Source organism: Panthera onca, chromosome B4 (assembly GCF_046562875.1).
Source record: "Panthera onca isolate mPanOnc1 chromosome B4, mPanOnc1 haplotype 2, whole genome shotgun sequence".
NCBI classification, from domain to species: Eukaryota; Metazoa; Chordata; class Mammalia; order Carnivora; family Felidae; genus Panthera; species Panthera onca.
This window is the reverse complement of record NC_138345.1, coordinates 104,440,426-104,467,069: the sequence shown is the minus strand read 5'-3', so window position 1 is coordinate 104,467,069 and position 26,644 is coordinate 104,440,426.

The following is a 26,644-nucleotide window of genomic DNA, read 5'->3' as shown; positions in this document are numbered from 1 at the left end:
GCCCGATGCGGGGCTCAAACTCATGGAGCATGAGATCATGACCTGAGCCGAAGTCGGACGCTTAACTGACTGAGCCACCCAGGTGCCCCTATTTAGCTTCTTTAAAACATATGATTCTATGAAGTCATAACTATAACAATATATTGTTCAGTTTTAAAAATATATAGATGTAGTATAAATGACAATAATAGCACAAAAATATAGGGAGGAAATGGAGCTACATAAAATTTTTATATTTTATGTAAAGTTAAGTCAGTATTAATCTGAAACAGACTCTAATAAGTTTAGATGGCATGTTGTAAGTCCTTAAGAAGCCAGTAATAAATTACATTCAAAAATGTAATCAAAACTTTACTAGAGATTTAAAGTGTTACACTAAATATAATCTGATTAATATAAAAGAGGTTAACAAAGGAAGAGTAGAGGAACAAAAATAAAAAAAATGAGGCACATAGAAAACAAAAGATAAAATAGCAGATTTAATTCCAATCATATCAGTAATATTAAATGTAAATAGATCATACAATTCAATCAAAAGTTAGAGGAAACATAACTCTATGTTTTGTCTTAGAAGAGACATACTTGGTATTCAAAAACACTAGTAGATAGTACCAGCGTGGAAGAAGCTATACCATGCACCAGGAAGGAAAGGAAAGTTGGAGTAACTATACTCACATTAGACAAAACAGATTTTAAAACAAAAATGTTACTGACACAGAGATAAACATTTTACAATGATAAAGGATCCATTCACGAAATATGTAACAATTATTGTTGTAATTCACCTTACAATGTAATGTAATGTAATGTAATGTAATTCACCTTACAATGAAGTTCCAAAATTGTACTAAATTGTGGGAGGAATATTCAGCTCAAAAATAATAGCTGAAGATTTCAGTCCTACACTTTCAATAACAGAAAAACAGTTGGGCAGATCAACATGGAAACAGACTCACCAGACATAACAGACATCTGTAGATAGAACCATCCACCCCAAAGCAGCAGAATGCACATTCTTTTCACGTGCTCCTGGGACCTTGTCTAAAACAGACTATATGCTAGGCCATCAAGCAAGCCTGAATAAATTTAATAGGATTGAAATCATACAAATGATGTTTTCCAATATCAATAAGATTAAATTAGAAATCAGTAATAAAAGAAAATATGGGAAATTCAGAAATATATTGAAATGAACATACTCTTCAATAATTAATACATCAAAGAGATAACAAAAGAGAAAATAGCTTGAGTAGAATGAAAATATAAAAGTATATGGGGATATGGCTAAAGCAATAAAAATTTAAATAAAGCTGTAATGCCTATATTAGAAGATATATACTCAATAATTTAACCTTCCATCATAAGAAACTAGAATAAGGAAGAGCAGATTAAGCTCAAAGCAAGTAGAAGGAAGGAAATAATAAATATCAAAGTAGAAATAAATGAAATAAGGAGGTAAAAACAATAGAGAAAATATAAATAAACCCCACATTTGGTTCTTTGAAATATCAATAATATTGACAAACTTTTAGGTAGATTAACCAAGAATAAAAGAGAGAAAACTTAAATTACTAAAATTGAGAATGAAATGAGGGACATCACTGCTGACCTTACAGAAATAAAAAAGATTGTAAGGAAATATTATAATAATATTATAAATTACTATGAACCAACAGGTTAGATAATAGATAAAATGAACTAATTCCTAGAAAGGCACAAATGAAATCTGACTACAAGAAGAGATAGAAATTCTTAGTAGGCCTGACAACAAGTGAAAAGGTTGAACTAATAATTTTAAACTTTCCAAAAGAAAATCCAGACCCAAAAAGTTTCACTAGTAAATTCTACCAAAGATCCAAAGAAACTAAATATAAATTCTTCACAAAACCTTTCAAAACATAGATGAGTTGGAAACTCATTTTATGAGTCCAGTAATACAAATGATATGAAAATTAGGCTAAATATCACAAGAAAAGAAAAAAAATATAGACTAATATCTCTTATGAATATATCTACAAAATTACTGAATAAAATACTAGCAACATAAATTCAAAAACAAAATAAGGACTATACGTTATGACCAAGTAGGATTTATTCCAAGAATGCAAGGTTGAATTTGTAACCAAAAATCAATTCATGTAACACATCATATTAATAAAAGACAAAAATCATATAATCATTTGAAAAGCATTAGACAGGATTTAACTCGCTTTCATGATAAAAACATTCAACAAACTAGGAGTAAAAGGGAATTTCCTAACCTGAATAAGGATATCTATAAAAAAAAAATACAGCTAATGCTGTGTTTTATGATGAAAGAATGAATGTTTTTACACTAAGATCAGAATAGGTTTTTTAGAGGAGCCAAAAATGTTGTATCATTAGATTGTTGTGATGGTTGCACAACCCAGTGAGTATACTGAAAAATGTTGAATTTTACATTTTACATCAGTGAATTGTACAGAATGAATTGTGAATTATATCTTAGTAGAGCTGACTGAAGATAAATAAAAACAAACAACAACAAAAAGGGAAATGATGCATGAGACCTGTGACTTTTCCAAAGCTCAGTAGGAAAATGTACTGAGGATTATATGACAGAAGTGGATCCATCATAGGCCTCTGGAGTCACAAGCTAGACAAAACAAAACAAAACAAAACAGCAACAAAAACCAAAAACCAAAACCAAAAAAACAGGAGACCATTTCCTTAGAAATATGCTGAAAAGTATATCTCTAGTTGAAACAAATGAAAAGATTAGGGGAAACCTTTCCTATGCCATTTAATAAGTGTCCTTATTAAATGACTGAACTACATCATAGGGCTAAAATGTTTATTTATAAGATAGTGTGAAAGCCCCCCCCCCCCAAATAAGTGGATTAGGAGAGATTAAATTTGATGGCTAGATGGGAAGGAAGTAAAACAGCAAAAGGTAACTGGAACTGCTAGTAATGCAAATTTCTAGACATTGTAAGAAGAAAATAGCTCAAACTCAGCATGAGAAGACAGTATGAATAGGTGACTTTCACCCCAAAATGAAAAATGTTTAGTGAAAAATATTAACCCCTGATGAGAATTTTCTCTCAATTATGTTTCTCACAAGTGTATTTAAATATATGCTGGCATTGAGTACCTGAAATCCCACCATGGCTAAAATAAGTGTTTTCTGCATCTCTTCTCCTTTCTTCAAAAACTGTTGAATTTATGCTCTGGTGTATGGGAGTAGATTTTTAATTCTGGTTGGATGTTAAAATACTTTGGGCCAAGATGTACTTCAATAGGTGAATAGATATAAAAACTCTGGTATATTTATATACTAAAATTTTATTCAGCAATAAAAAGAAATAAGCTCTCAAGCCATGAAAACACATGGAGGAACTTTAAATGCATCGTGCTAAGTGAAAGAAGGCAATCTGAAAAGGCTGCATACCATATAATTCCAACTAGGGAATTCATGTGGAAAGGTTCAACTCTGGAGACAGTAATCAGTGGTTGTCCCAGGTTCAGGTTCAGGGAAGAAGGGATAAATTTTTAGGGCAGTCAAAGTTCTATATGATACTGTAATGATGGATACATGTCAGCATACATTTGTCAAAACTCAGAGAATGTTTAACACAAGGAGTGAACTGTCATGTGAACTGTAATATAAATGTAATGTACGGACTTTAGTTAAAAATGATGTTTCAAATATAGGATAATCAGTGTAGCAAATGTACCACACTGATGCATGATGTTAATAATAGCAGAGAACAGAGGGGGAAGTGAGGGAGTATATGGGGACTTTTTGTACTTTTTGCTCAATTGTTCTGTTAACATAAAACTGCTAAAAAAGTTTTTTTTAAGGGAAAAAAACTGGGGAGATTTAAAAAATGTATCAGCACAAATTCCTTCTTTAGAGATATAGATTTAATTGTGCTTGGAAAGATACCAGAATCTTTTACAAGTACTTCAGGTGATTATAATATACAGATAAGATTGTGATCTGTTGGTTGATGACAACAGTAAGTATATTCTTGTAATATAATTTTAACAGGGCATGTTTGGTGTTGTGGTTTGGCTTGTTTTCCATATTTTTCAGGAATGGTCCAATTCTGTGATAATAATAATGTCCTGCTAATGCTTTGATTTTTTTTTTAATGAGGCACATTAGAGATTTTGATTTTAGATTCAACTTTATAGGTACTATGGGATTTATAGCTTTTCCATGAAAACGATACAATATCTGTAAGTATTATGACCTCTTCTTGCAGAGACTAAATGAGATAAGAAATTGAGGGGAACTTTAAATTCACTAGGCTTTAAATTCTTTCATCTGAACAAGATATTTTGATTTTAAACATAAAATGTCTTCTGATTTTTTTCCATATCTTCCCATGAAATAATTATGGAAGAGATTTGTATTCAAATATGGAGCATATCTTAACTGTTATTTTATCATTGGCATATCTTAGTCATTTAATCTTATTGCAGAAACTTTGATGAGCTATAATGAACAGGAATTAACATAATTTGAGGTGAAAAATAGAAGAGTATGCAATTTTGGATTGAGCCATGCTTGGCATTAATTTAACTGATAAAGTAGTTTTTGGTGGGTTCCTCAGTTTTCTGTGGGATATACATTACCCATCAGAGGATTAAAGATAGTCCAGACAGAAGTCATTCATATTTTGGTTGGAGCCTCTTGAGTATGGAAGCAGGATAGTTCTGACAAAAATACTGATATGCTTTCATGAGAGGCGCAATCACTGCCCAGGTTGACCGTAAGTCAAATGATCGTTCCAATAGCTAAGAGTGCACAAAGCTTGGGGGTGGGGAGTGGTGGACCAAGACCACTCCTTTCTCTAGCAAGCCTTCCCTAGAAAGGGTTCTCCAGATGGACTGAACATTAGTATCATCTGGGGAGCTTTAAAAGTCTCAGTGTCTGATAATACCCAGACTAATTAAATAAGAATGTCTGGGATGAGACCTAACATCACAGAGGTGGACATGACTTACCTTGTTTGGTGAATTTGAAGAATACATTGAATGTGTGTAGCTCACCCACTTCTTTCTGCTCTCATTTTGAAGTTTGCCTAAGTGCAGAGATGTGTATTACCTGTGCCTCCATACTGTGTTTTTTTTTTCAGTTACAGGCCCTTGTACCTTGACACCTGTAGTATTCCTTCTGAGGTTGTGCATGGGTAGGTAAATCTGACAAATTTAGGGTGAGTTATTAACAGACTTAGCTTTTATCACTAAAGCTGTTTGATTTCTTTTATGTTTCTAAAGTTACTTCTCAATTGGTTCCAAGTTGGGGACCTAATTTATTATCTCTGAATGACCCTAACAGATTTGATGGCCTGTAAAGCACTGAGGAGCCCGAGGAATCTCAAGGAACCCAGTTGTAGGAAATACAGCTGATTTCACATATATTAGAAGGTTAATAAGCAGCCTCTGTCCCAATATCATGTCCTTTCTCTTCCTTACACTCTAGTTCTCTCTTACTGTAGCTATTTGTCTGAGACTGTATGCTGCACTTTGGCTTCATTGGTCTCTTCAGAATGTCTTGAATATGACTCTCTCTTAACTCACGGTGAGTGTAGGTCTCCACGACAGTGGTTCACACACCCACTGAACAATACCTTATAACTTTGAGAAACAATACCAAAAACCTAAATCCGTGAATTAGAAAGCAAATTTCTGAGAGAATAAGATTAGGTTATTTTGTAATACATGTGCACCTTTGTTCCCATGAATTGTGCTTGCAGTGAAGTCACGGTCACATAGGAGGGCAGCCCGCCCCTTTATCAGAGTCTGGGTCTGAGGATGCTTCTCAGAGAAGTTTTGGCTGCGAAGGCATTTCGTGGTATATCCACAGATTCACCAGCTTTCTTCTGTTTTTACATTTATTTCAGCTCTCCTATGTAACCTTCAACAAGTCATTGAAACCTTTCATCCCAGAATTGTAAACTTCTCCTCGTGAGAATAAATAACATAATTATATGCACTATTTTGAGAATTTTAGAAAAACCCTAATTCATCATATTTTTAGAGAGTTCAGTTGTGTATATTAAAATTGGGGTGAAATAGGAGTATTTAAGCTTCAAAAGTTGTTACTATTTTTTAATAAAAAATGATTATTGGAGGTTATATTACCTTAGGAAAGATAATAATCACAATCATTTTATTTCTATAATGATTCCTTTTTAGGCACTAATTATTGCTCTACAACATTTTTTTTTTAATTCTTTAAAGTGTGTTTTAACTGCCTTCTTGAATTTTTAATTTTGTTTAAAAATTGTCTCCACTGAATTTTTCCTCTCAAGTGAACTCTATAAAAATTGATTTTTGCCTTTCAAGAAAAGTGTTAGAAAATGTAGTTTAGGGGAAGTGTATTATTGTGTTTTCTCCCCCCATGTTCTCTTGTGCTTTAGTTGTTTAGGTTCCTGTCTTTTAGTTGTACTTTAATATTGTAGAACTTGAACATTTCCTAGGGAGACAAAAGTGCCTATTTTAGCTTTGCCTCCATTAACTAATCATTGGATAGAGGCAGTGCTTTCTTTTCTTTTCTTTTTTTCTTTTAAGTTTATTTATTTATTTAAGTAATCTCTACATCCAACGTGGGCTTGAACTCCTGACCATGAGATCAAAAATTCCATGCTCACATGACCAAGCCAGCCAGACATCCCAGAAGCAATGCTTTTTAATGTTGAGATGCCATTAGACAGTTTTGGAAGATTCCACCTCTCTATAACTAATGAACTAACTGTATGACCCTGGGCTGGTGACAGACAATATTTTTGAATCTCAGTTCTCTCATATGTGAAAGCAGGTAATTAGAATATATTTTCTCTAATTTCTGATATATTTTTCTGTAAATGGTTCTGTGGTATGATTCTTGGTTCACAGTTTTTATAGTAAGCAATTACATAAACAGAGATTTATATTTTAAAATGTCTATGAAAAACCATTAGAGGTTCCCTGCCACTGAGAGAATCTTGAACCACAAACATTTGACAGTGTTTCTCAGAGAGTTTATCTGAGTTTGCCTGAAGATCCAGAATGCCATGGTGTTAAAAATAGGGAGTGCCATGGATATCCAGAAATAAAGGATATGAAATTTGAAACTTGTGCAAAGAATAGTATCTTTTTTGAAAAATGTGAAAATAAGTACCCCCTAAATTTAGGAAAGCTTCTATATGGATGGGGCCCATTCTCAGTTTTGTTCATTGGTTTTATGGGCATGTGGACAAAGGAGGGCTCCCAAGACAAAGGCCTAAGCCCTGAATTGGTATAATGTCATTCATGTTGTGTTGTGTGGGTGAAAGCAAGTCAGGATATCAAAACTTGTGGGAGAATAGACTTTATCTCCCTTTTAAAAATAAAGTTTATTTATTTTTAAGAGTGAGAGAGAGAGACGGGGAGGGGAGGGGTGGAAGGGTGGGCAGAGAGAGAGGGAGAAAGAGAATCCCAAGCAGGCTTCACACTGTGAGTGTGGAGCCCGATGTGGAGCTCGAACTCACAAATCCTGAGATCATGACCTGAGCCAAAATCAAGAGTTGCATGCTTAACCAACTGAGCCACCCAGGCACCCCACACTCCATCTCTTGATAGGAAGAGCTGCAAAGTACTGAGGTCATTTTTGAAATCTATGCATTTCTGATAAAATTGACAAAAATATACTTTGCAGAGTTTTCACGGGCATTGAGTGAAATAGAGTGCTTGTTTCAGTGCCTAGCAAAGAGCAGCCAATCAATAGATAACTTTTTATCAGCTACATAATTATTATTAGAAATGCTACCTGTGTAGAGTGCCTGGGTGGCTCAGTTCCTTGAACATCTGACTTTGGCTCAGATTATAATCTCATGGCTCCTGGGTTCTAGCCCCACATCTGGCCCTCTGCTGACAGCTCAGAGCCTGGAGCCTGCTTCAGTTTTTGTCTCTGTCTCTCTCTTTCTCTCTCTCTCTCTCTCTGCCCCTCCCCTTCTGGCACACTCTCTCTTTCTCTCTCCAATATAATAAACATTAAAAAATAAAAAAAAAAGAACTGTTACCTATGTTAAGGTCACCAGGAGCCCAAATCCTGTTACTTCTACTCCTATCTTGTATTCCTTCTTCTCTACCTCTATTGCTATTGTCTGAATTGTGAAACCCAATTATTTCTTGCCATGAATGTTGAAACAACCTCTTGAGTAAAAAGCAATTGGCTATTCATCTCTATTGAGAAACTATAAACTCCATGAAGGGCAGGGAACCTGACACTCTGATTTATAGTTGCATTTTCTTTTTCTGATACAGTACATTGATCACAGTAGATGTTCCACAAATATTTGTCAAATATGTGAATAAAAGATGAAACTCTACATACAAAGAAAGCTTTAAAAAATCCAAATCTTGTTACTCTGCCTCCTCATATTCTGCCAATATCTCCACACTTTTCTAAATAAAATTTAAGCTTCTTGGTGTAACCTACAAGGCTCTCCATGATCTGATCCTTGCCTCTAATTTCATCTCTCACTCTTCCTGTACACATAGCTGATCTTCCAGCAATTTTCCTGAATCTATCATGATTTACTGAAAATGTCCTTTCCCCTGGAAAAGCCTATTCCCACTTCTTCACCTGGCCTAACTCCTACAATCTTTAAGACTTATGGCAATAATTTCCTCTTCTGGGACATCCTCCTTAATGTTCCAGCATTGGCCACATGCTACTCTTCTTGTCTCCTATCACAATCCTATTACAGCAATTATCACTCTACAAACCAAGTGCTTATTTTTCATCTCCATATGACCAGCAAGTATCTGGTATACAGTAGATGTTTCATAATTATTATGTGAATGAATAAAGGCAGAGTAGCAGGTTTGAAGGAAGGGTAACTCAAATCCATTGTCAGGAGTTTCACAGAATACCCCACTTAAGCCTGGGGATGTGTTTTCCTCCCTCATTAAAGTCTCATTAGAGTATTTTTTCCCCACTAAGTGGACGAAATTGCCTTCCTTTGTCCTTAAAGTAATTCTCAGTAGTGAGCTTGGTGTTACTCTGTCCCCAGGTGGCTATTGTTCTAACCTTTATTTGCACTGAAGCCTGACTTCATTTCTCTTTAACTGCTTTTGTTGATTGAGCAGGTGGCTTATGTTTTATTTCTGAACAATCTCAAAAGACAGACTAGTCCAAGTATAAAGCAATGTTTGTATAATGCTAAACTATAGAATTTGGTAATGACTAAATTATGTTGGCATCTTGAGCACAGAGCTAGGCTCAGCTTCTTCCACAGTAATGACAATTGTGTTAATAGAAGTGCCTTCAGGAAAGAAGAGAAATCCAGCATCAATTTGACATGACTAATGTTTAAGTGGATCCTGCTGCATTTGCTTTTCAGTAGAAAGTGAAAAATGGTAGTTATTCGAAGCACCCTGTGAATCTTGTGTGTGCTGTTTGTGCATAAGTTAAAGTAGCCCCAGGCAACTTTTTACTTACTCTTCTTTGATTTACTGTCTTTCTTAAATTGGAACACAAATACATTCTAAACAGTTTTAGGTCACCTAGTGCTTTTCCTTATTTCCCAACCATAGCCCAAGCCTCTAAATTCTTAGCTTTTTAGAAGAAGAGTGACAAAAGAGGCATATAACTTAGTACAGAAAGATACAACAGAAGATCACAAATAATCCACGATATGTGAACAACCACATTTGCCAAGTTCTTAAGAGTAAACTGGAGCTAACCATTCCATAAATACATTTGGCAATTTCAGAAGATGTATGGACTTCTTTTTGGAAAAATGTCACCCTTTACTTTCCTGTATAATGTTACTTAAGATTGGGCACGTGCTTCCATTATATATCTATTAATTCCTCTCCTTACTACACTAAATAATAGCTGACATACCAAAAATGCATCTTAAGATGAATAGGAATCTTCTTAATGAAACCAACATTCCCTTTATTCAGGTTAGAAAATTAGAAAATGGAGCCCTAAGGAAGGCAGATGACTAGAACAAATTCACATAGCTATCTAATACAAAAGCTAAACTAGGGCAAAGACCTCATTCTCTTCCCTTTCGATTCTTTCTACTACATCACTATATATTTTTTATTCTACTCATTCTTTTGGTTTTATCCTTTTGAATGCTTATTTATAACAAATTGTTTTAAAGGTAGTTATACATTTAAAAAGAAGTGAGATCTTTAGCTTAAAGGAATTATTTGTAAGGATTTGGTTAGAGATGCAAGACGATTATTATCTAGTTCTAATTTCATAAGCTCTCTTTTTAAACAATATTTTACATAAACAAAAAATAAATTAATATTTAATCAATATTGCTATTTCTATAAGATTGTATAAGTCTTATTTAAGTTATTTTGGGATATATGCTGTAAGCAAGATGTTAGAAATAAAGTATATTATCTATATTTAATTTGTATTGAATTTAATTTTTATTCGATGCCCTAGGAATTGCTTGGGAGTATTCTAAAGTATTGTTTTGCATTTGCTTACAGCATCTTATTATGTTGCACTCAGTCTTTTACATAAATCTACCATATAGAAACACAGTTACATTTGTGATCAGGTCAATGTTGCATTTCTGGCTAGATCAATATTCATGCAATTAAGATACAAATATGTCTGTATGGTATTAAACAATGGTTGAGTTCTTCTTCCCCTAATTTTTTATATTGGATTTTAATTCCAGTATAGTTAACATACAGTATTCTATTAGTTTCAGGGGTACAATATAGTGATTCCACAGTTCCATATACTACTCAGTACTCATCAAGATAAGTGTACTCTTAATTCCCTTCCTCTGTTTTACCCTCCCCCTGCCCACTTCCCCTCAGGTAACCATCTGTTTGTTCTATACAGTTAAGAGTCTGTTTTTTGGTTTGTCTCTTTTTTCCCTTTGTTCACTGTTTTGTTTCTTAAATTCCACAGGAGTGAAATCATATGGCATTTGTCTTTCTCTGTCTTATTTCTCTTGGCATTATACTCTCTAGGTCTATCCATGTTGTTGCAAATGGCAAGATTTCATTCTTTTTTATGAATGAATAATATTCCATTACATATTTATATAATCTGTATTACATAGATATGAAGATTAATTGACCATAACATTGTAAGTTTATTTCTGGGCTTTCTCTTCTGCTCAATTGATCTATTTTTATTTTTGTTATTTTTTTATTTTTATTTTTATTTTTGAGAGAGAGAGAGAGAGAGAGACAGAGCACCAACAGGGGAGGGGCAGAGAGAGAGGTAGACATAGAATCTGAAACAGGCTCCAGGCTCTGAGCTGTCAGCACAGAGCCCGACGTGGGGCTTGAACTCACAAACTGTGAGATCATGGCCTGAGCTGAAGTTGGATGCCTAATTGACTGAGCCACCCAGGCACCCCTATTCTGCTCCATTGATATATGTGTCTATTTTTGTGCCAGTACCATACTGTTTTACTACAGCTTTGTAAAATAACTTGATGTCTGAAATTGTGATATTTTGGGTTTTTTTTTTCAAGATTGTTTTGCCTATTGAGTGTCCTTTGTAGTTCCATACAAATTTTAGAATTGTTTGTTCTAGTTCTATGAAAAATGGTGTTGGTATTTTTTTTAAGTTTATTTATTTTTGAGAGAGAGAGAGAGAGAGAGAGAGAGAGAGAGAGGGAGAATGAGCAGGGGCAGAGAGAGAGGGAGACAAAGGATGCAAAGCAGGCTCCAGGCTCTGAGCTGTGACACTGGGCTCAAACTCATAGACCACGAGATCATGACCTGAACCAAAGTCAGACGCTCAACCCACTGAGCCACCCAGGTGCCCCAGTGTTGGTATTTTGATAGGGACTGCATTAAAACTGTAGATTCCTTTCGGTAGTATAGACATTTTCATAGTATTTGTTGTTCCAATCCATGAGCATGGAATATCTTTCCATTTCTTCGTGTTGTCTTCAATTTTTTTCATCAATGTTTTATAGTTTTCAGAGTACAGTTCCTTTACCTCTTTGGTTAAGTTTATTCCTAATTGTCATTATTTTTGGTACACTTGTAAATGAGATTATTTTCTTAATTTCTCTTTCTGTTGCTTCATTATTAGTGTATTGAAATGCAACAGATTTCTGCACATCAATGTTGAATCCTGTGACTTTACTGAATTCATTTATCAGTTCTAATAGTGTTTTGGTAGTCTTTCAAGTTTTCTACATACAGTATCATATCATCTGCAAATAGTGAGAATTTTACTCCTTTCTTATCAATTTGGATGAAAGACTTTCATTTCTTGTTGTTGTCTGATTGTTGTGCCTAGGACTTCCAGTATTATATTGAATAAAAGTGGTGAGAGTGGACCTCTTTGTCTTGTTCCTAACCTTAGAAAAACTCAGTTTTTTTCCCCATTGAATATGATGTTAGCTGTGGGTTTTTCATACAAGGTCTTTATTATGTTGAGATATGTTCCCTCTATACCTACTTTGTTGAGAGGTTTTATCATGAGTGATGTTGTACTTTGTCAAATGTTTTTTCTGCATCTATTGAAATGATCAAGTTTTTTTCATCCTTTCTCTTATCAATGTGATGTCCTTTTCTCTTTTAAAAAATTTTTTTTAATGTTTATTCTTGAGAGAAAGAGACAGAGACAGAGCATGAGTGGGAGAGGGGCAGAGCGAGAGAGAGGAAGACACAGAATCTGAAACATGCTCCAGGCTTTGAGCTGTCAGCACAGAGCCCGACGAGGGGCTCGAACTCACAAGCTGTGAGATCATGACCTGAGCCAAAGTCGGAGGCTTAATTGACTGAGCCACCCAAGTGCCCCTCCTTTTCTCTTTAAATTGAATCATTTGTATACATACCAAGGTGCTGGACTGTATATGAATTCCACAGAGTATGGCCATATTTGTAAATATGTGAAAATAACTTGGAAGGTTTTATTTTCAAAATTATGGATTGGATAAATAAAAATGTAAGTATTCTTATATATATCAAGATAAAAATGGCGTATATCTAAGTACTTACATATGCATTTTTAAGAGGTCATTTGCTTAATACCACCTAATTTTCCTCTACTTTATAACATATATCTACCTCTTTTATTATATCATTATCACAGAGCAGTTCCTCATTTTTCAAAGCATTTCAGAGTTCTTACTAATTAAAGTTTTGTGACAACACTATGAAGAACATATGTTATAATTTTTATTAGCATAGAAATAAAAAGACAAATATTTTCTAAAAATGTGTTATCCCAGCTGTTTTGTTGTTGTTGTCAGAATAGGTGGGACTGGTTCTCAGGTTACTTGGGTTCCTTTTTTAATACAAGTCATGGTGAAACTTTGTCTCCTTTTCTCATAAAAATGGAGAATATCATTTGGATTAACTTTGATGACTGCACATTCTCAAATTAACTGTTTATCAAGTATGAGCTAAATGATAACTAGCACTCTGGATTTGTTTCCGTGTGTGTGCATGCATGTGTGTGTGTTGACTTGGGAAAGAGGATTAATGATAATGGAAAGAATATGAATGTTTCTGGAAGAGCATGAGAATGTTTGTGGGGTTGCTATTAGCCTGACCTCAGGAGAGAAGGAAAGAGGTGGCCAAAAAGAGAACTGAACAAATGGTAAGAGGAAGCACTGAGAAAGAAACCAACCTTTAAAAATCCCTAGATCAGGGGGTGCCTGGGTGGCTTATCAGTTAAGTGTCAGACTTTGGCTCAGGTCATGATCTCACAGTTCGTGGGTTTGAGCCCTACATCCAGCTCTGTGCTGACAGCTCAGAGCCTGGAGCCTGCTTCAGATTCTGTGTCTTCCTATCTGACCCTCCCCACTCACACTCTGTGTCTCTCTCACTCTCAAAAATAAATAAAACATTTTAATAAAAAAATTTTTAAAAATCCCTGGATCAGTCAGATATGCTTTGGGATGCAAGTAACAGAAACCCAGGTCAGTCTGGCTTAAGGAAGAAGAATCCTTATTATAAAACATCCAAGGAACAGATATAATTTCAGGCCAGTTCAATCCAGGGTTTTGATACTTTTGATGTCATCAAGATTTTTCTCTTTCTCCATTGCTCAGCTCTGTTCTCAGTAGTTTTTACTAGCCTGACATTTAGGAGTGAGACCTGTAAAAAAAAGGTATAGATTTTGGGGTTACCACCCCATAACTATTAATTATATCCTTGGGAAAGGATGAAATCACCTTTGGGTTCTAGAAATCACATCTGGGTTCTAGAGTGAGAAAAGAAGATCTTGAAGAGAATCTTGACAAACACCAGCATTGAAGGTGGAGGAATAAGAGTTCAACATGGAGACTGAGAAGGAACCTTCTGAAAATGAAGAATACTAGAAACACAGAATCCATGGGCATGGTTTTGTGTCATAGATACACATTATTTGACTATCTGATATATTACAATTTTCCCTTTTTCTATAAATAGTCTCCATATGTGGGAATGGCCACCAGAACTATATGGCTATGATTCGTGGCCATAGCTGAATATTTCAGGTGGGTCCAATTGAGCCAAGCTCACCCATCAGACTCTTGTTTCTAAGAAACTAAACTTTAGAACTGAGAGATGTGGAAACCACATATGGCAGGCTGAGTTGAAGCAAACAAGTAAAACAAATGAAATAAAAATAGAGTCATGGACCTAGAAGGAAGTAGAGGAGTTTAAAAGGGCTCAGAAGTAGAGGAAAAGGAAGTATCTGTTGGAGGAGTGTTGAGGGAGAAAAAGCATAGGGCCTGGGAACATTTTTTTTCTTTTTTTTCAGGTTGTTAAAGACCTGAGTATATTTCATTTTATTTTGTTTTATTTTATTAATTTTATTTATTTATTGTGTATATTTTCAGATTTATATTGTCTCTCCCTTCTCATCAGATAAGCTTGCTTCTTAAATTACAAAAGAAATAGAAGTCAAGAGGTAGAACATGTCTTAATTCCTTGCCACCAAAACTGAAAACTATCAGCATCTGTGTTTATTCCTTTGCTCTTCTTTGCACCATGTCACAATGGAAAAATGCTTCTCTCTTGTAAATTACCCCACCATAACATTGCAAGAAGGATCCCAAAATTAAATAACCTAATATGGGGGGGGGAGGGGTACAATTGCAAGATTAATGAAATGAAGTCTGTGTCTACACAGCTATCCATCCTGAGTTCCAGGGGTCTGTCTGCAAGATCCAAATCCAATTTGTCCTGGCTGGTGTTTGGCATGACTTGATAGCTGCTCTCTGCTCTGGCCTAAATATACATGAAGATGATTCTAGGACCTAAAGCTGGCTGTGACTTCCAGGACAGCACTTGAAATTCCAAGAATATTCCTACTTGTTTTGCTTTTGTAAAATTGGGACTGCAAAACACTGCTAACAAAAATATTTTCCGATGCCTGCAGAAAAGGAAAGTATTTTCCTGCCTGACTCCAACCCCTGTCGTATACTTCCTGACTTTCAGAAAATAAGAGCTTTGATTCATTCCAGTTTGAGAATGGGAGCTGGATGGAGAACAGGAGCTGACTGCCAGGTTTACTGTATGTCAGGTTTCTCCTGTTTTCTCAAACATATTTTCCAGGATCTTTGTATCCTTGGTGCCTAGCATAGTGCTGAGTACATAGTAGGATCTAAATGCAATATTGGAGAATCTATGACTGGATGAATAATTTATGCAAGCTAAGGGAGGCCTGAATTCAGAGCACAAGATAAAGGATGCATTTTAGGGAAGAGGAACTCTTTTTTATTTTCTACTGAAACTTCAGTGTTCTGCAGAGAAGGGAACAATATGGATGCTGCTTCACACATGAAAAAGAAAAAAGAGAATCAGATCATAGATTTTTAATGTTCTTTTAAATTCTGAGAATGGTGCCCTGTGTGAATAAAGAATTATAATTGGGGATATGTTTAAATATTTACTTCTGATTTTCATTTCCAAGTGAATTAATTGAAGTAGTTTGATACAATTTTCCTATTTTGGAACAACCAGCATTATTAAAGTAAGTTATCATGGATTTAACAGCTGTGAGTTTTAAACTAAGCATGGCTATTAAAGCAATGTATCTTAGTTTTGAGAACCAAACTTGGTTTCGCTTTATTACATTGCAGCTATTAAAATGTGGCCATTTGATCAAAATCTTCAAAAAATTTTAAAGGAAAAAACATGTATACACACAGTTTTAAATTGTTAGTTGTTTGCTTTCTTCCTTTTCTTTAAAATAGAGAACAATCCCTATTCCCTAATGCTCTTGGAAATTAATGTAGGACAGGCAGAAACAACTATCTTGAATGAGCTTTGTTTTATTTTATGTCTAATAGGCTACCCTCTCCTGAATTTATTTCATATTGTCTGACTTTATCTCTTGTTATTTCTAAACCATCATGGAACACTGTTTCTGTTTGATAGGCCCTTTCTGATGAATAAAAGAGAAGGGAGAGGAGGGAGAGGGAGAGGGAGAGGGAGAGGGATAAGAAGAGGGAGAGGAAGAGGGAGAGATGAAGGAAGGGAAGAAGGAAGGAAGGAGGGAAGGAAGGAAGGAAGGAAGGAAGGAAGGAAGGAAGGAAGAAAGTGTCGGGGGACAATCCCTTAGAAATCTCTTTTCAGATCACAAAGAGTTGGAGATGCTTTAATATAAAAGAAGTAAATAAAAATAAGTGCAACTTTGTTACCTTAATTGCACTTGAACTCCACACTTAAAAGCCCAAGCCAAAGTTAGCTGAGGTAACCGTTTTTGAGGGCACCTGTCAGGGAGAGTCTACTATGATGGTTAAATTGTGTTAACTTGACTATGCTAAGGGGTGTCCAAAGAGCTTGTAAAACATTATTTTTGGGTGTATTTGTGAAAATGTTTTCAAAAGAGTTTAGCATTTGAATCAGTAACACTGAGTAAAGATCTGCCTTTACCCATCTGGTCAGGCATCAACTACTTTGTTGATGACTGAATAAAGCAAAAAGTTGGAGGAAGGGTGAATTCTTCCACCCTCAGATATCCAAGCTCCTCGTTCTCAGGTTTGTGGCTTCAGACCAAGAGTTACACTATTGGTTCCACTGGTTCTCAGCTCTTTACTGTCAAACTGAACTACAATAGTGCCTTTCCTTGTTCTCCAGCTTGTGGACAGAAGATTGTGGGACTTCTTGGCCTCCATAACAGCATTAGCCAATGTCTATAATAACTCTTATCTATCTATCTATCTATCTATCTATCTATCTATCATCTATCCCTATTGGTTTTGTTTCTGTGGAGAACATTGATTAATACATTTACCTTTATCTTTCTTAGAGAAAAAAATTGAGATGAGGAAAGAAGTCTTCAATTAAAAAATAATACTTCTTAATGAGTAAAAAATAAACTTTTGCTTTAAAACATTCGAATGTGGGGGCGCCTGGGTGGCTCAGTCGGTTAAGCGTCCGACTTCGGCTCAGGTCACGATCTCACGGTCGGTGAGTTCGAGCCCCGCGTCGGGCTCTGGGCTGACTGCTCAGAGCCTGGAGCCTGTTTCAGATTCTGTGTCTCCCTCTCTCTCTGGCCCTCCCCCGTTCATGCTCTGTCTCTCTCTGTCTCAAAAATAAATGAACGTTAAAAAAAAAAAATTAAAAAAAAAATAAAACATTCGAATGTGGGCCTTTGTAAAAAAAAAGTAGCTTTTTTTCACTAATAAAGGAGCTGACAATCAGAAGTAAGAGTCTTCCATGAAAATTTGAAAGTAAAATATGACATTGGCTTAGGAACAGGTGGCTAGATAGACGGTATCCATGTTATGTGGTAACAATCTATTTTATGCTGTAGCAAAATATTTGGTAAATCTATCTCCTAACTAACTTTGGGTGACATATCATGTACACATGATCTTAGTCTTGGGGAAAAAAGTTGGGAAAGAGAATGCCAACCTGCATGTTCATTGTTGATTACATTTGCCCAGGAATTTTAGAGAAAGATGAACTCAAAAAATGAATTTTCTGAATGTACAAACAAGAATTAATAGGACTAGATACTCCAGAAACTCAAGGACAACTGTTTTTAGATCTTGAAGTGGAGATAACAGTGAGAAACACTTTGAGTAGCAAAGATTGATATAGGTAACAACAAAGGCTGATCTTACCACATCTATCAGAATAGCTAAATCTGAAACACTGACAACTCCAAATACTGGTGATGATGTGGAGCAACAGGAACTCTCGTTCACTGCTGGTGGGAATGCAAAATAGTACAACTACTTTGGAAGACAGTTTGATGGTGTCTTACAAAGGTAAATATAGTCTTACCATGTTATTCAGAAATCCTACTTTTATTTATTTACCCAAAGGAGTCAAAAAGTAATATCTCCACAAAAACCTGGACATGAATGTTTTTGGCAGTTTTATCATAATTATCAAAGTAGAAACGATGAAAATGTGCTTCAATAGGTGAATGGATAAACAAACTGTGGTACATCAATGCAATGGGATATTATTAAATGATTTTAAAAATGAGCTATGAAGCTAAGAAGAGACATGGAAAAACTTCAGAAGTATTTTATCAAGTGAACTAATCCAGTTTATAAGGTTACATACTGTATAATTCCAATGATCTGACATTCCTGAAGAGGCAAATGTATGGAAACAGTAGACAGATTAATGGTTGCCAGGGGTTCATCAACTCCCCCTACACACACACTCACCTGACAGTATGTCAGATACTAAGATTTTGAGTCAGTACATTCATTTCAGTTCTGACTAGACATTTCTCTTATTTGAGTAGTGTTGAAGAAGTAGGAGGCTCAGTGGTTAATTACTTTCTAATCTCAGTAAGACTAAGGAAACACTAGTTCAAACAAGAATGAGAATCTAAGACATTGTACAAATAATTTGCAGTAGTGTTAGAGTACTAATTGCATGTAAACTTTGGGGATCTTTAGGAAAATATTTTTCTCCTTATTACTTTATCATTTTTGAGAACAAATAGTTATCTTTTGGAGAATGTGTGTGATTGAGTATGTGAATGTGTGTGTTTATGTGTATTTGATCCAGAGTCACACAATTTTTACATAAGAAGTCTGTGCAAATCTTAGTGGTGAGAAACTTGGAAGAAACATCAGAAAAATTTATCTAAGTAGACATTGTAGTATCTTGGTAAAACCTGGATTTGAAGTCAGACAGACTTATGTCTAATTCATGTTTTAGTACTATGAGCACCTGAAGAAGTTTTGTTAACCTCTATGAATTTTGATTTACTTCTCTGCAAAGTGGGATTCATAATTTATAGCTCACAGGATTACTGTGATGATTAAGATGATAAATGCAAAGGGTTTGGCTCACCACAGAAGCTCAATCAATGTTAACTAATTTCATTTGAATAAATAGTGGGTCAAGTGAGAAAGTAAACACAGGAAGACACAACCTTGGTTCAAGCTCCATATAGATCTTTGGTACAAATGAATAACATTTTCTTTAGACTCAGTTAATTAAATATCTAAGTCCTATATTAGACTAAGGTATATGCATTTAAAAAATGTATAATGCTTTTCTTCAAGATGCTTAGAAGGGAGTTCAGAGAGCAGTTATTTATATACCCAACAGAACAAACAACAAACAGTACTAAAATGTGAAGGCTAATTGGCAAGTGAGCACAAATTACTATGATGTGGGAATGTCAACAAAATTCAAGTGGAAAATAATGGATTTTATCTGGGTCTTAAAAGAGGAAAATGGCTTAAATAAATGATTATGTAGAATTAGAACCTGGGAAAGGAATAGATGACTGATGTTGAGTGTCTACTATTTTTCAGGCACTGTCTATTGATACTAAAATATGTACATAGAGCCTGATATAGTGTTTTCATACAAACAGACAGATGGAAACAAACAGAGAGAGAGAGAGAGAGAGAGAGAGAGAGATCTAAAAATAGACACAGATGGATATACATCCTCATTTCAACTCTTAAGAATAGCTGTCATTGGGATGCATGGGGGGCTCAGTAGGTTGAGCGGCCAAACTCTTGATTTCAGCCTAGATCTTGATCCCAGGGTCATGGGATTGAGCTCTGTGTTGGGCTCCATGCTGAACATGGAGCCTGCTTGAGATTCTCTCTCTCTCTTTCTCTCTCTGTCTCTCTAAAATAAATTTTTTAGAAGTGGCTATTATTAACTCAGTTTTGCAGATAAAGAAATTGAAAATTATTCAGTGATAAACTTGTCCAAGCTCTTATAGACAGCAGGTAGAGAAATGGGTTTATCAGCCCAATTCTGATGCACACTATGTGTTCTTTCTAATATAGCACTTCTTGAGTATTAAAGTGTTTTTTGAAGACAGGTAATGAAATACAAGTTTAGAGAGGTTAAAATTAAGTTACTTACTTATAAAATTTCTGCTCTCTCCCATTCGCAAATATTTCTGTATAGATCAGGAGTAAGTCTGGGACCATGACGGTGGAGAGAGGGAATAAAGAAATAAAGATAAAGAAATGTAAGCCTTATTATAGAATACTAACACAATTTTTTATTTGGATTTTTTTTAAGGAAGGGTGATTTTATTATTTTCTTCAAAGATGATTAGCTTTTATTTCAAATTGATCTGCAGTTGGCAGCCTCCTACTTTTCTCTGCCTCAGTTTCTTTTTATTGTTATTTTTTTTTAATTTTTTTTGTATTTAAATTTTAGTTAACATACAGTGCAATATTGGTTTCAGGAATAGAATTCAGTGATTCTTTACCTTCATACAACACCCAGTGCTCATCACAAGTGCCCTTTTTAGTACCCATCACCCATCTAACCCATCTCCCACCCTCCTCCCTCCATCAACCATAGTTTGTTTTCTATCAGTAAGAGTCTCTTGTGGTTTGTTTCCCTGTCTTCTCTCCTCCGCCTTCTAATATGTTCATCTGTTTTGTTTCTTAAATTCCACATATGAGTGAGATAATATGGTATTTGTCTTTCTCTGATTGGCTGATTTTGCTTAGCATACCTTCTAGTTCCATCCACATCATTGCAAATGGCAAGATTTCATTCTTTTTGATGGCTGAGTAATATTCCTGTGTGAATGTGTGTGTGTGTGTGTGTGTGTGTGTGTGTGTGTGTGTACATATCACTTCTTCTTTATCCATTCAGCAGTTGATGGACAGTTTGGGCCCTCTCCATAGTTCATCTATTTTGATAATGCTGCTATAAACATTGGAATGCATGTACCCCTTCAAATCTGTATTTTTTTAAAAAAATTAATGTTTATTCATTTTTTGAGAGACACAGATGGAGGATGAGTAGGGGAGGAGCAGAGAGAGAGACACACACACACACAGAATCTGAAGCAGACTCCAGGCTCTGAGCTGTCAGCACAGAGCCTGACTTGGGCTCAAACTCATGAACCATGAGATCATGACCTGAGTCACAGTCAGACGCTTAACTGACTGAACCACCCAGGTGCCCCTGAACCTGTATTTTTGTATCCTTTGGGTAAATACCTAGTAGTGCAATTGCTGGATCATATGGTAGTTCTACCTTCAGTTTTTTGAGGAACCTCCATCCTGTTCTCCAGAGTGGCTGCACTAGTTTGCATTCCCACTAACAGTGCAAGACAGTTTCCTTTTCTCTGCATCCTCACCAAAGCCTGTTGTTTCTTGTATTGTTAAGTTTAGCCATTCTGACAGGTGTGAGGTTGCATCCCATTGTGGTTTTGATTTGTGTTTCCCTGATGATGAGTGATGTTAAGCATCTTTTCATGTCTGTTAACTGGATGTCTTCTTTGAAAAAGTATCTATTCATGTCTTCTTCCCAGTTTCTTAACTGGGTTATTTGTTTTTTGGGTGTTGAGTTGATAAGTTCTTTATAGATTTTGGATACTATCTGTTTATTCGATATGCTATTTGCAAATATCTTCTCCCATTCCCTAAGCTACCTTTTAGTTTTGTTGATTGTTTCCTTCGCTGTGTGGAAGCTTTGATCTTGATAAGGTCCCAATAGTTCATGTTTGCTTTTATTTCCCCTACTAGCAACATGTCTAGTAAGAAGTTTCTGTGGCTGAGGCCAAAGAGGTTTCTGCCTATATTCTCATCTAAGATTTTGATGATTTCCTGTCTCACATTTAGGTCAGTCATCCATTTTGAATTTATTTTTGTATACGGTTTAAGAATGTGGTCCAGTTTCATTCTTCTGCTTTTCACTGTCCAGTTTCCCTACACAATTTGTTGAAGAGACTGTCTTTTTTCCATTGGATATTCTTTGATGAAGAATAGTTGGCTTTGATGAAGATTAGTTGGCCATATAAGTGTGGGTCCATTTCTGGGTTTTTATTCTGTTCCATTGATCTATTTGTCTGTTTTTTTGTGCCAGTACCATACTGTCTTGATGACTGTAACTTAGTAATATAGCTTGAAATCTGGAATCATGATGCCTCATTTTGTTTTTCTTTTTCAGGATTGCTTTGGCTATTCAGGGTATTTTGTGGTTCCATAAAAGTTTAGGATTATCTGTTCTAGCTTTGTGAAAAATGCTGGTGGTTTTTGATAAGGATTGCATAAATATGTAGATTGCTTTGGGTAGTATAGACATTTTAATAATATTTGCTCTTCCAACCCATGAGCATGGAATGCTTTTCCATTTCCCATGTCCTCTTCAATTTCTTTCAATTGTTCTATAGTTTTCAGAGAATAGATCTTTTACCTCTTTAGTTAGGTTTATTCCTAGGTATGTTATTGCTTTTGGTGCAATTGCAAATAGGATTGACTTCTTTATTTCTTTTTCTGCTGCTTTGAGATTGATGTATAGAAATGCAACAGATTTCTGCATGTTTGTTTTATATCCTGTGACTTTGCTGAATTCATGCCGCAAGAAAAAACTTGGAATGGTTTCAAATACATAGAAGTTAGTGAACATCCTACTAAATAGTGAATGGGTTAACCAGGAAATTAAAAAGGAAATTAAAAAAAAAAACATGGAAGCAAATGAAAAAACACGACTGTCCAAAACCTTTGGGATGCAGCCAAGACAGTTCTAACAGGGAGGTATACAGCAATTCAGGCCTATCTCAAGAACCAAGAAAGATGCCAAACACACAGCCTAACCTTACACCTAAAGGACCTAGAAAAGGAACAGCAAATAAAGCCTAAAGCCAGTATAAGAAGGGAAATAATAGAGATTAGACCAGAAATAAATTATATGGAAACAACAACAAAAAACCCAGTAGAACAGATCAATGAAACTAAGAGCTGGTTCTTTGAAAGAATTAACAAAATTCATAAACTCCTATACAGATTTATCAAGAAGAGAAAGGACCCAAATATATAAAATCATAAATGAATGAAAGAGTGGAGATCACAACCAACACCACAGAAATACAAACAATTATAAGAGAATACTATGAAAAATTATATGCCAACAAACTGGGCAATCTGGAAAAATGGACAAATTCCTATTTGGATTTTCACCTTCTAAGTTCAGAAATTAATTCTTGATATCATTAGTATCTCTTTTATGACATTTGCTTTTATAAAGCTTTTATCCATTAGGAATTTTTCACATCTTCATTGGATTTCTAGGTAGATGTTGTGTTCAAAATTCACAAGCTGATTTCTTCAGGCAGGTGGTAGAATTGAATTGTATTGCATTATCCAAAATACAATCTGGTAACTTTAAAATTTTTTTTAACATTTATTTATTTTTGAGAGATAGAGTGAGACAGGGCATGAATGGGGGAGGGGCAGAGATGGGGAATGGGCAGGACCTAAAGCAGGCTCCAAGGCTCAGAGCTGTCAACACAGAGCCACACGCGGGGCTCAAACTCACAGACTGCCAGATCATGACATGAGCTGAAGTTGGACACTTAACCGACTGAGCCACCCGGGTGCCTCAAGTCTTGTAATTTTTCTAATAGATTTAAATTTTAAGGAAAGAGTGTTTCTGGAATAAAAGACATTCCTTAAGGATATCTCTTATCACTACCATACCCTATGATTAAAGTCAATGGAAAACTACAATAATAATTTAGTACTATTAATGTCCAGATGCTTTAGGAATGAACATTTGAGTCATCCATCAGGCAAAGAAAACCATGAGCTAAAATTGAGGTTTCCTAGAGAAGAAGAAATTGTCCTTTAAGACTAAAGTATTAATCTTACCCCAGTATCCATCCTGGCTCTCTAGGTTTCAACCTCAAGCTGCAATATCAACTGTCTGAGGTACCAGCCTGCCGGACTGCCCTGCAGACTTCAAATTTGCCAGCTCCCACAGTTGCATGAACAATTCCTTAAAATAAATCTCTTTAGATAGAGATAGGTAGGTAGATAGATAGATAGATAGATAGAAGATAGATAGATGATAGATAGATGATAGGTAAAATATATATATTCTATTTCTATATATAGAAAATACATAAACATTATAGACAGATACATATGTGTATATATATGATTATAGAAATATTAGAAATATATAAATAATATTAGAAATATTATTATAGAAACGTTATAGATTTCTCTGGAGAACCATGCTATAGTGTGGAGAACATACCATAGCAAGTTTTAATAATTCCTTAAGTCTCAGGTGCCTGGGTTGCTCCATCTGTCAAGCGTCTGACTTCAGCTCAGGTCATGATCTTGCAGTTTGCGAGTTCGAGCCCCACATTGGGCTCGCTGCTGTCAGCCTGTCAGCATACAGCCTGTTTCAGATCCTCTGTCCCCATCTCTCTGCCCCTTCCTCACTTGTGCTCTCCCCCAAATGAATAATTATTAACAAATTATTTAAGTCTCAGTTAGCTTATCTCTTATATGAAATAATAAAATCATTTATATCATAGAGTCATTAAGAGTAAAAAAAGAAACAGTGCAATCAAATTACTTAGCAAAATATCAGACAAATCATAAGTACTTGATAAATATTAGCCTTTGTTCATTTTCTACTACTCTGATTATCCAGCCTGCAGTATTCCAGGTATAAGCTTTTTAAAATATCCTTTATCTATATCTCAATTTATTTTAACGTGTAATAATTTTATTTAAGTTTTCCTCCAGCAAGATCCAAGAAATGGTTAAATTTTCTAGTTGTTAAAAGGATCAGTTCTTCTTTAACAATATATTTATTGATTAACTCAAATTTCTCAGGTTGGCTGAACATACACTTTAAGTCTCTGAAACCATTGTATAATTATGACTACCATTAGGACAATGTCCACGGAAAATCTATGACCTAAGAAGAAAATGACAAGGAACTCACACCTTCCCCAACAAACCTTTGGTAATTTGAGTTTAAATTTTGTCCTTTTGATCAGTTATGCAAATGAACACCTATTGTGTTCTACAGATTGATCAAATAGCAGTAAGTAAAACAAAGTCCATTTTCTCATAAAGGCTGCCTTCTATATGGCCATTGTAAGGCTTTTCCTCAGCAGGAAAACAGTAGCCATTGGAGGGTTTTGAACACAGGAAAGAGAGGTGAGGAAGCAGAATTAATAGTGTACCCAGATTCCATAATGAATAAGTGTGCATATCATCTCCGTTGTCATAAACAAACTCTCTATATGGTAGGATACGTAAATAAGCACACAAATAAAAATAGGGCCATGCTTTCTGATTCTAATTCTCCAAATAAATGATATGGTGTTATTTTCCCATAAGTTACAAACTCCTTAGCAAAAACAACCTTATCTATGACTTGAAATGCTAATGAACACACATGATGATTTTGTTATATAATCAATACATATTTAAAAACTGATTTACTATCTTGAAGAGATGAATAAAAACTTGGTTGTCTTAGTCCTCATTCATTTTTCTTTAAATCCTTTTTACATTTTTTATTTGATTAAAACTGGATGATAAGGAAAAAGAAAAATTGTTAGAACAACATCTTTGAGTAATTGGGAGGCCAGTAGGATGTGTGCTAGTACGTATGAACAACAAACTCTCTGGAGAGAAGCCTTGATTTGTTGCATTTGCTGATTTTTGTGGTGTAAATACTCCCTCCTAAAAATTGAACACTGTTCAATTTAACAGTGATTATGGACAAGAGAGGTAAATGCATCTATCTAAAGGGTGTCATTTACACAGAATTTTTTTGAGAAATTTTTTTAGGAAGTAAACATGTCTGTCATTTCGTCAACATTATTATAACAATGTTCACACATCACAATTTCTAGAATGAAACAATGTGTGTGCTATGGGTTTTTTTAAGTGATAGTAATTTTCCTCTTCCTCCATCCAAGTAGGAATAATAGAAATACAATAATAAAGCTATTATATTCATAATAAAGACACTAAAAGAATTGAATGAAATGATGTCTGAATTCAGAGTCATTGCCACTCCAGTAGACCAGAATTTAAATGGATTGAAGCAAAGCATCACAAGTTTCCCCTAATTTGGGGAATCTTGATATATGACATTGATCATTTCTAATGTGGCAAAATATTCATTCAATAGTCTTCCCTCAGTTTATACACTCTTTTTTTAAGTTCACTTATTTACTTTTGAGAGAGAGAAAGCAGAAGTGAGGGGGGTATAGAGAGACAGGGAGAGAAGGAGAATCCCAAGGAAGCTCCATGTTGTCAGCGTGAAGCCTGACATAGGGTTCTATCTCATGAACTGTGAGATCATGACCTAAGCCAAAATCAAGAGTCAGATGCTTAACCAACTGAGCCACCCAGGTGCTCCAGTCTTCCCTCAGTTTAAAATACAATGGAATATTACTCAGCTATAAAAAAGAATAAAATCTTGTCATTTGCAACAACCCAAGTGGAGTTAGAGGGTA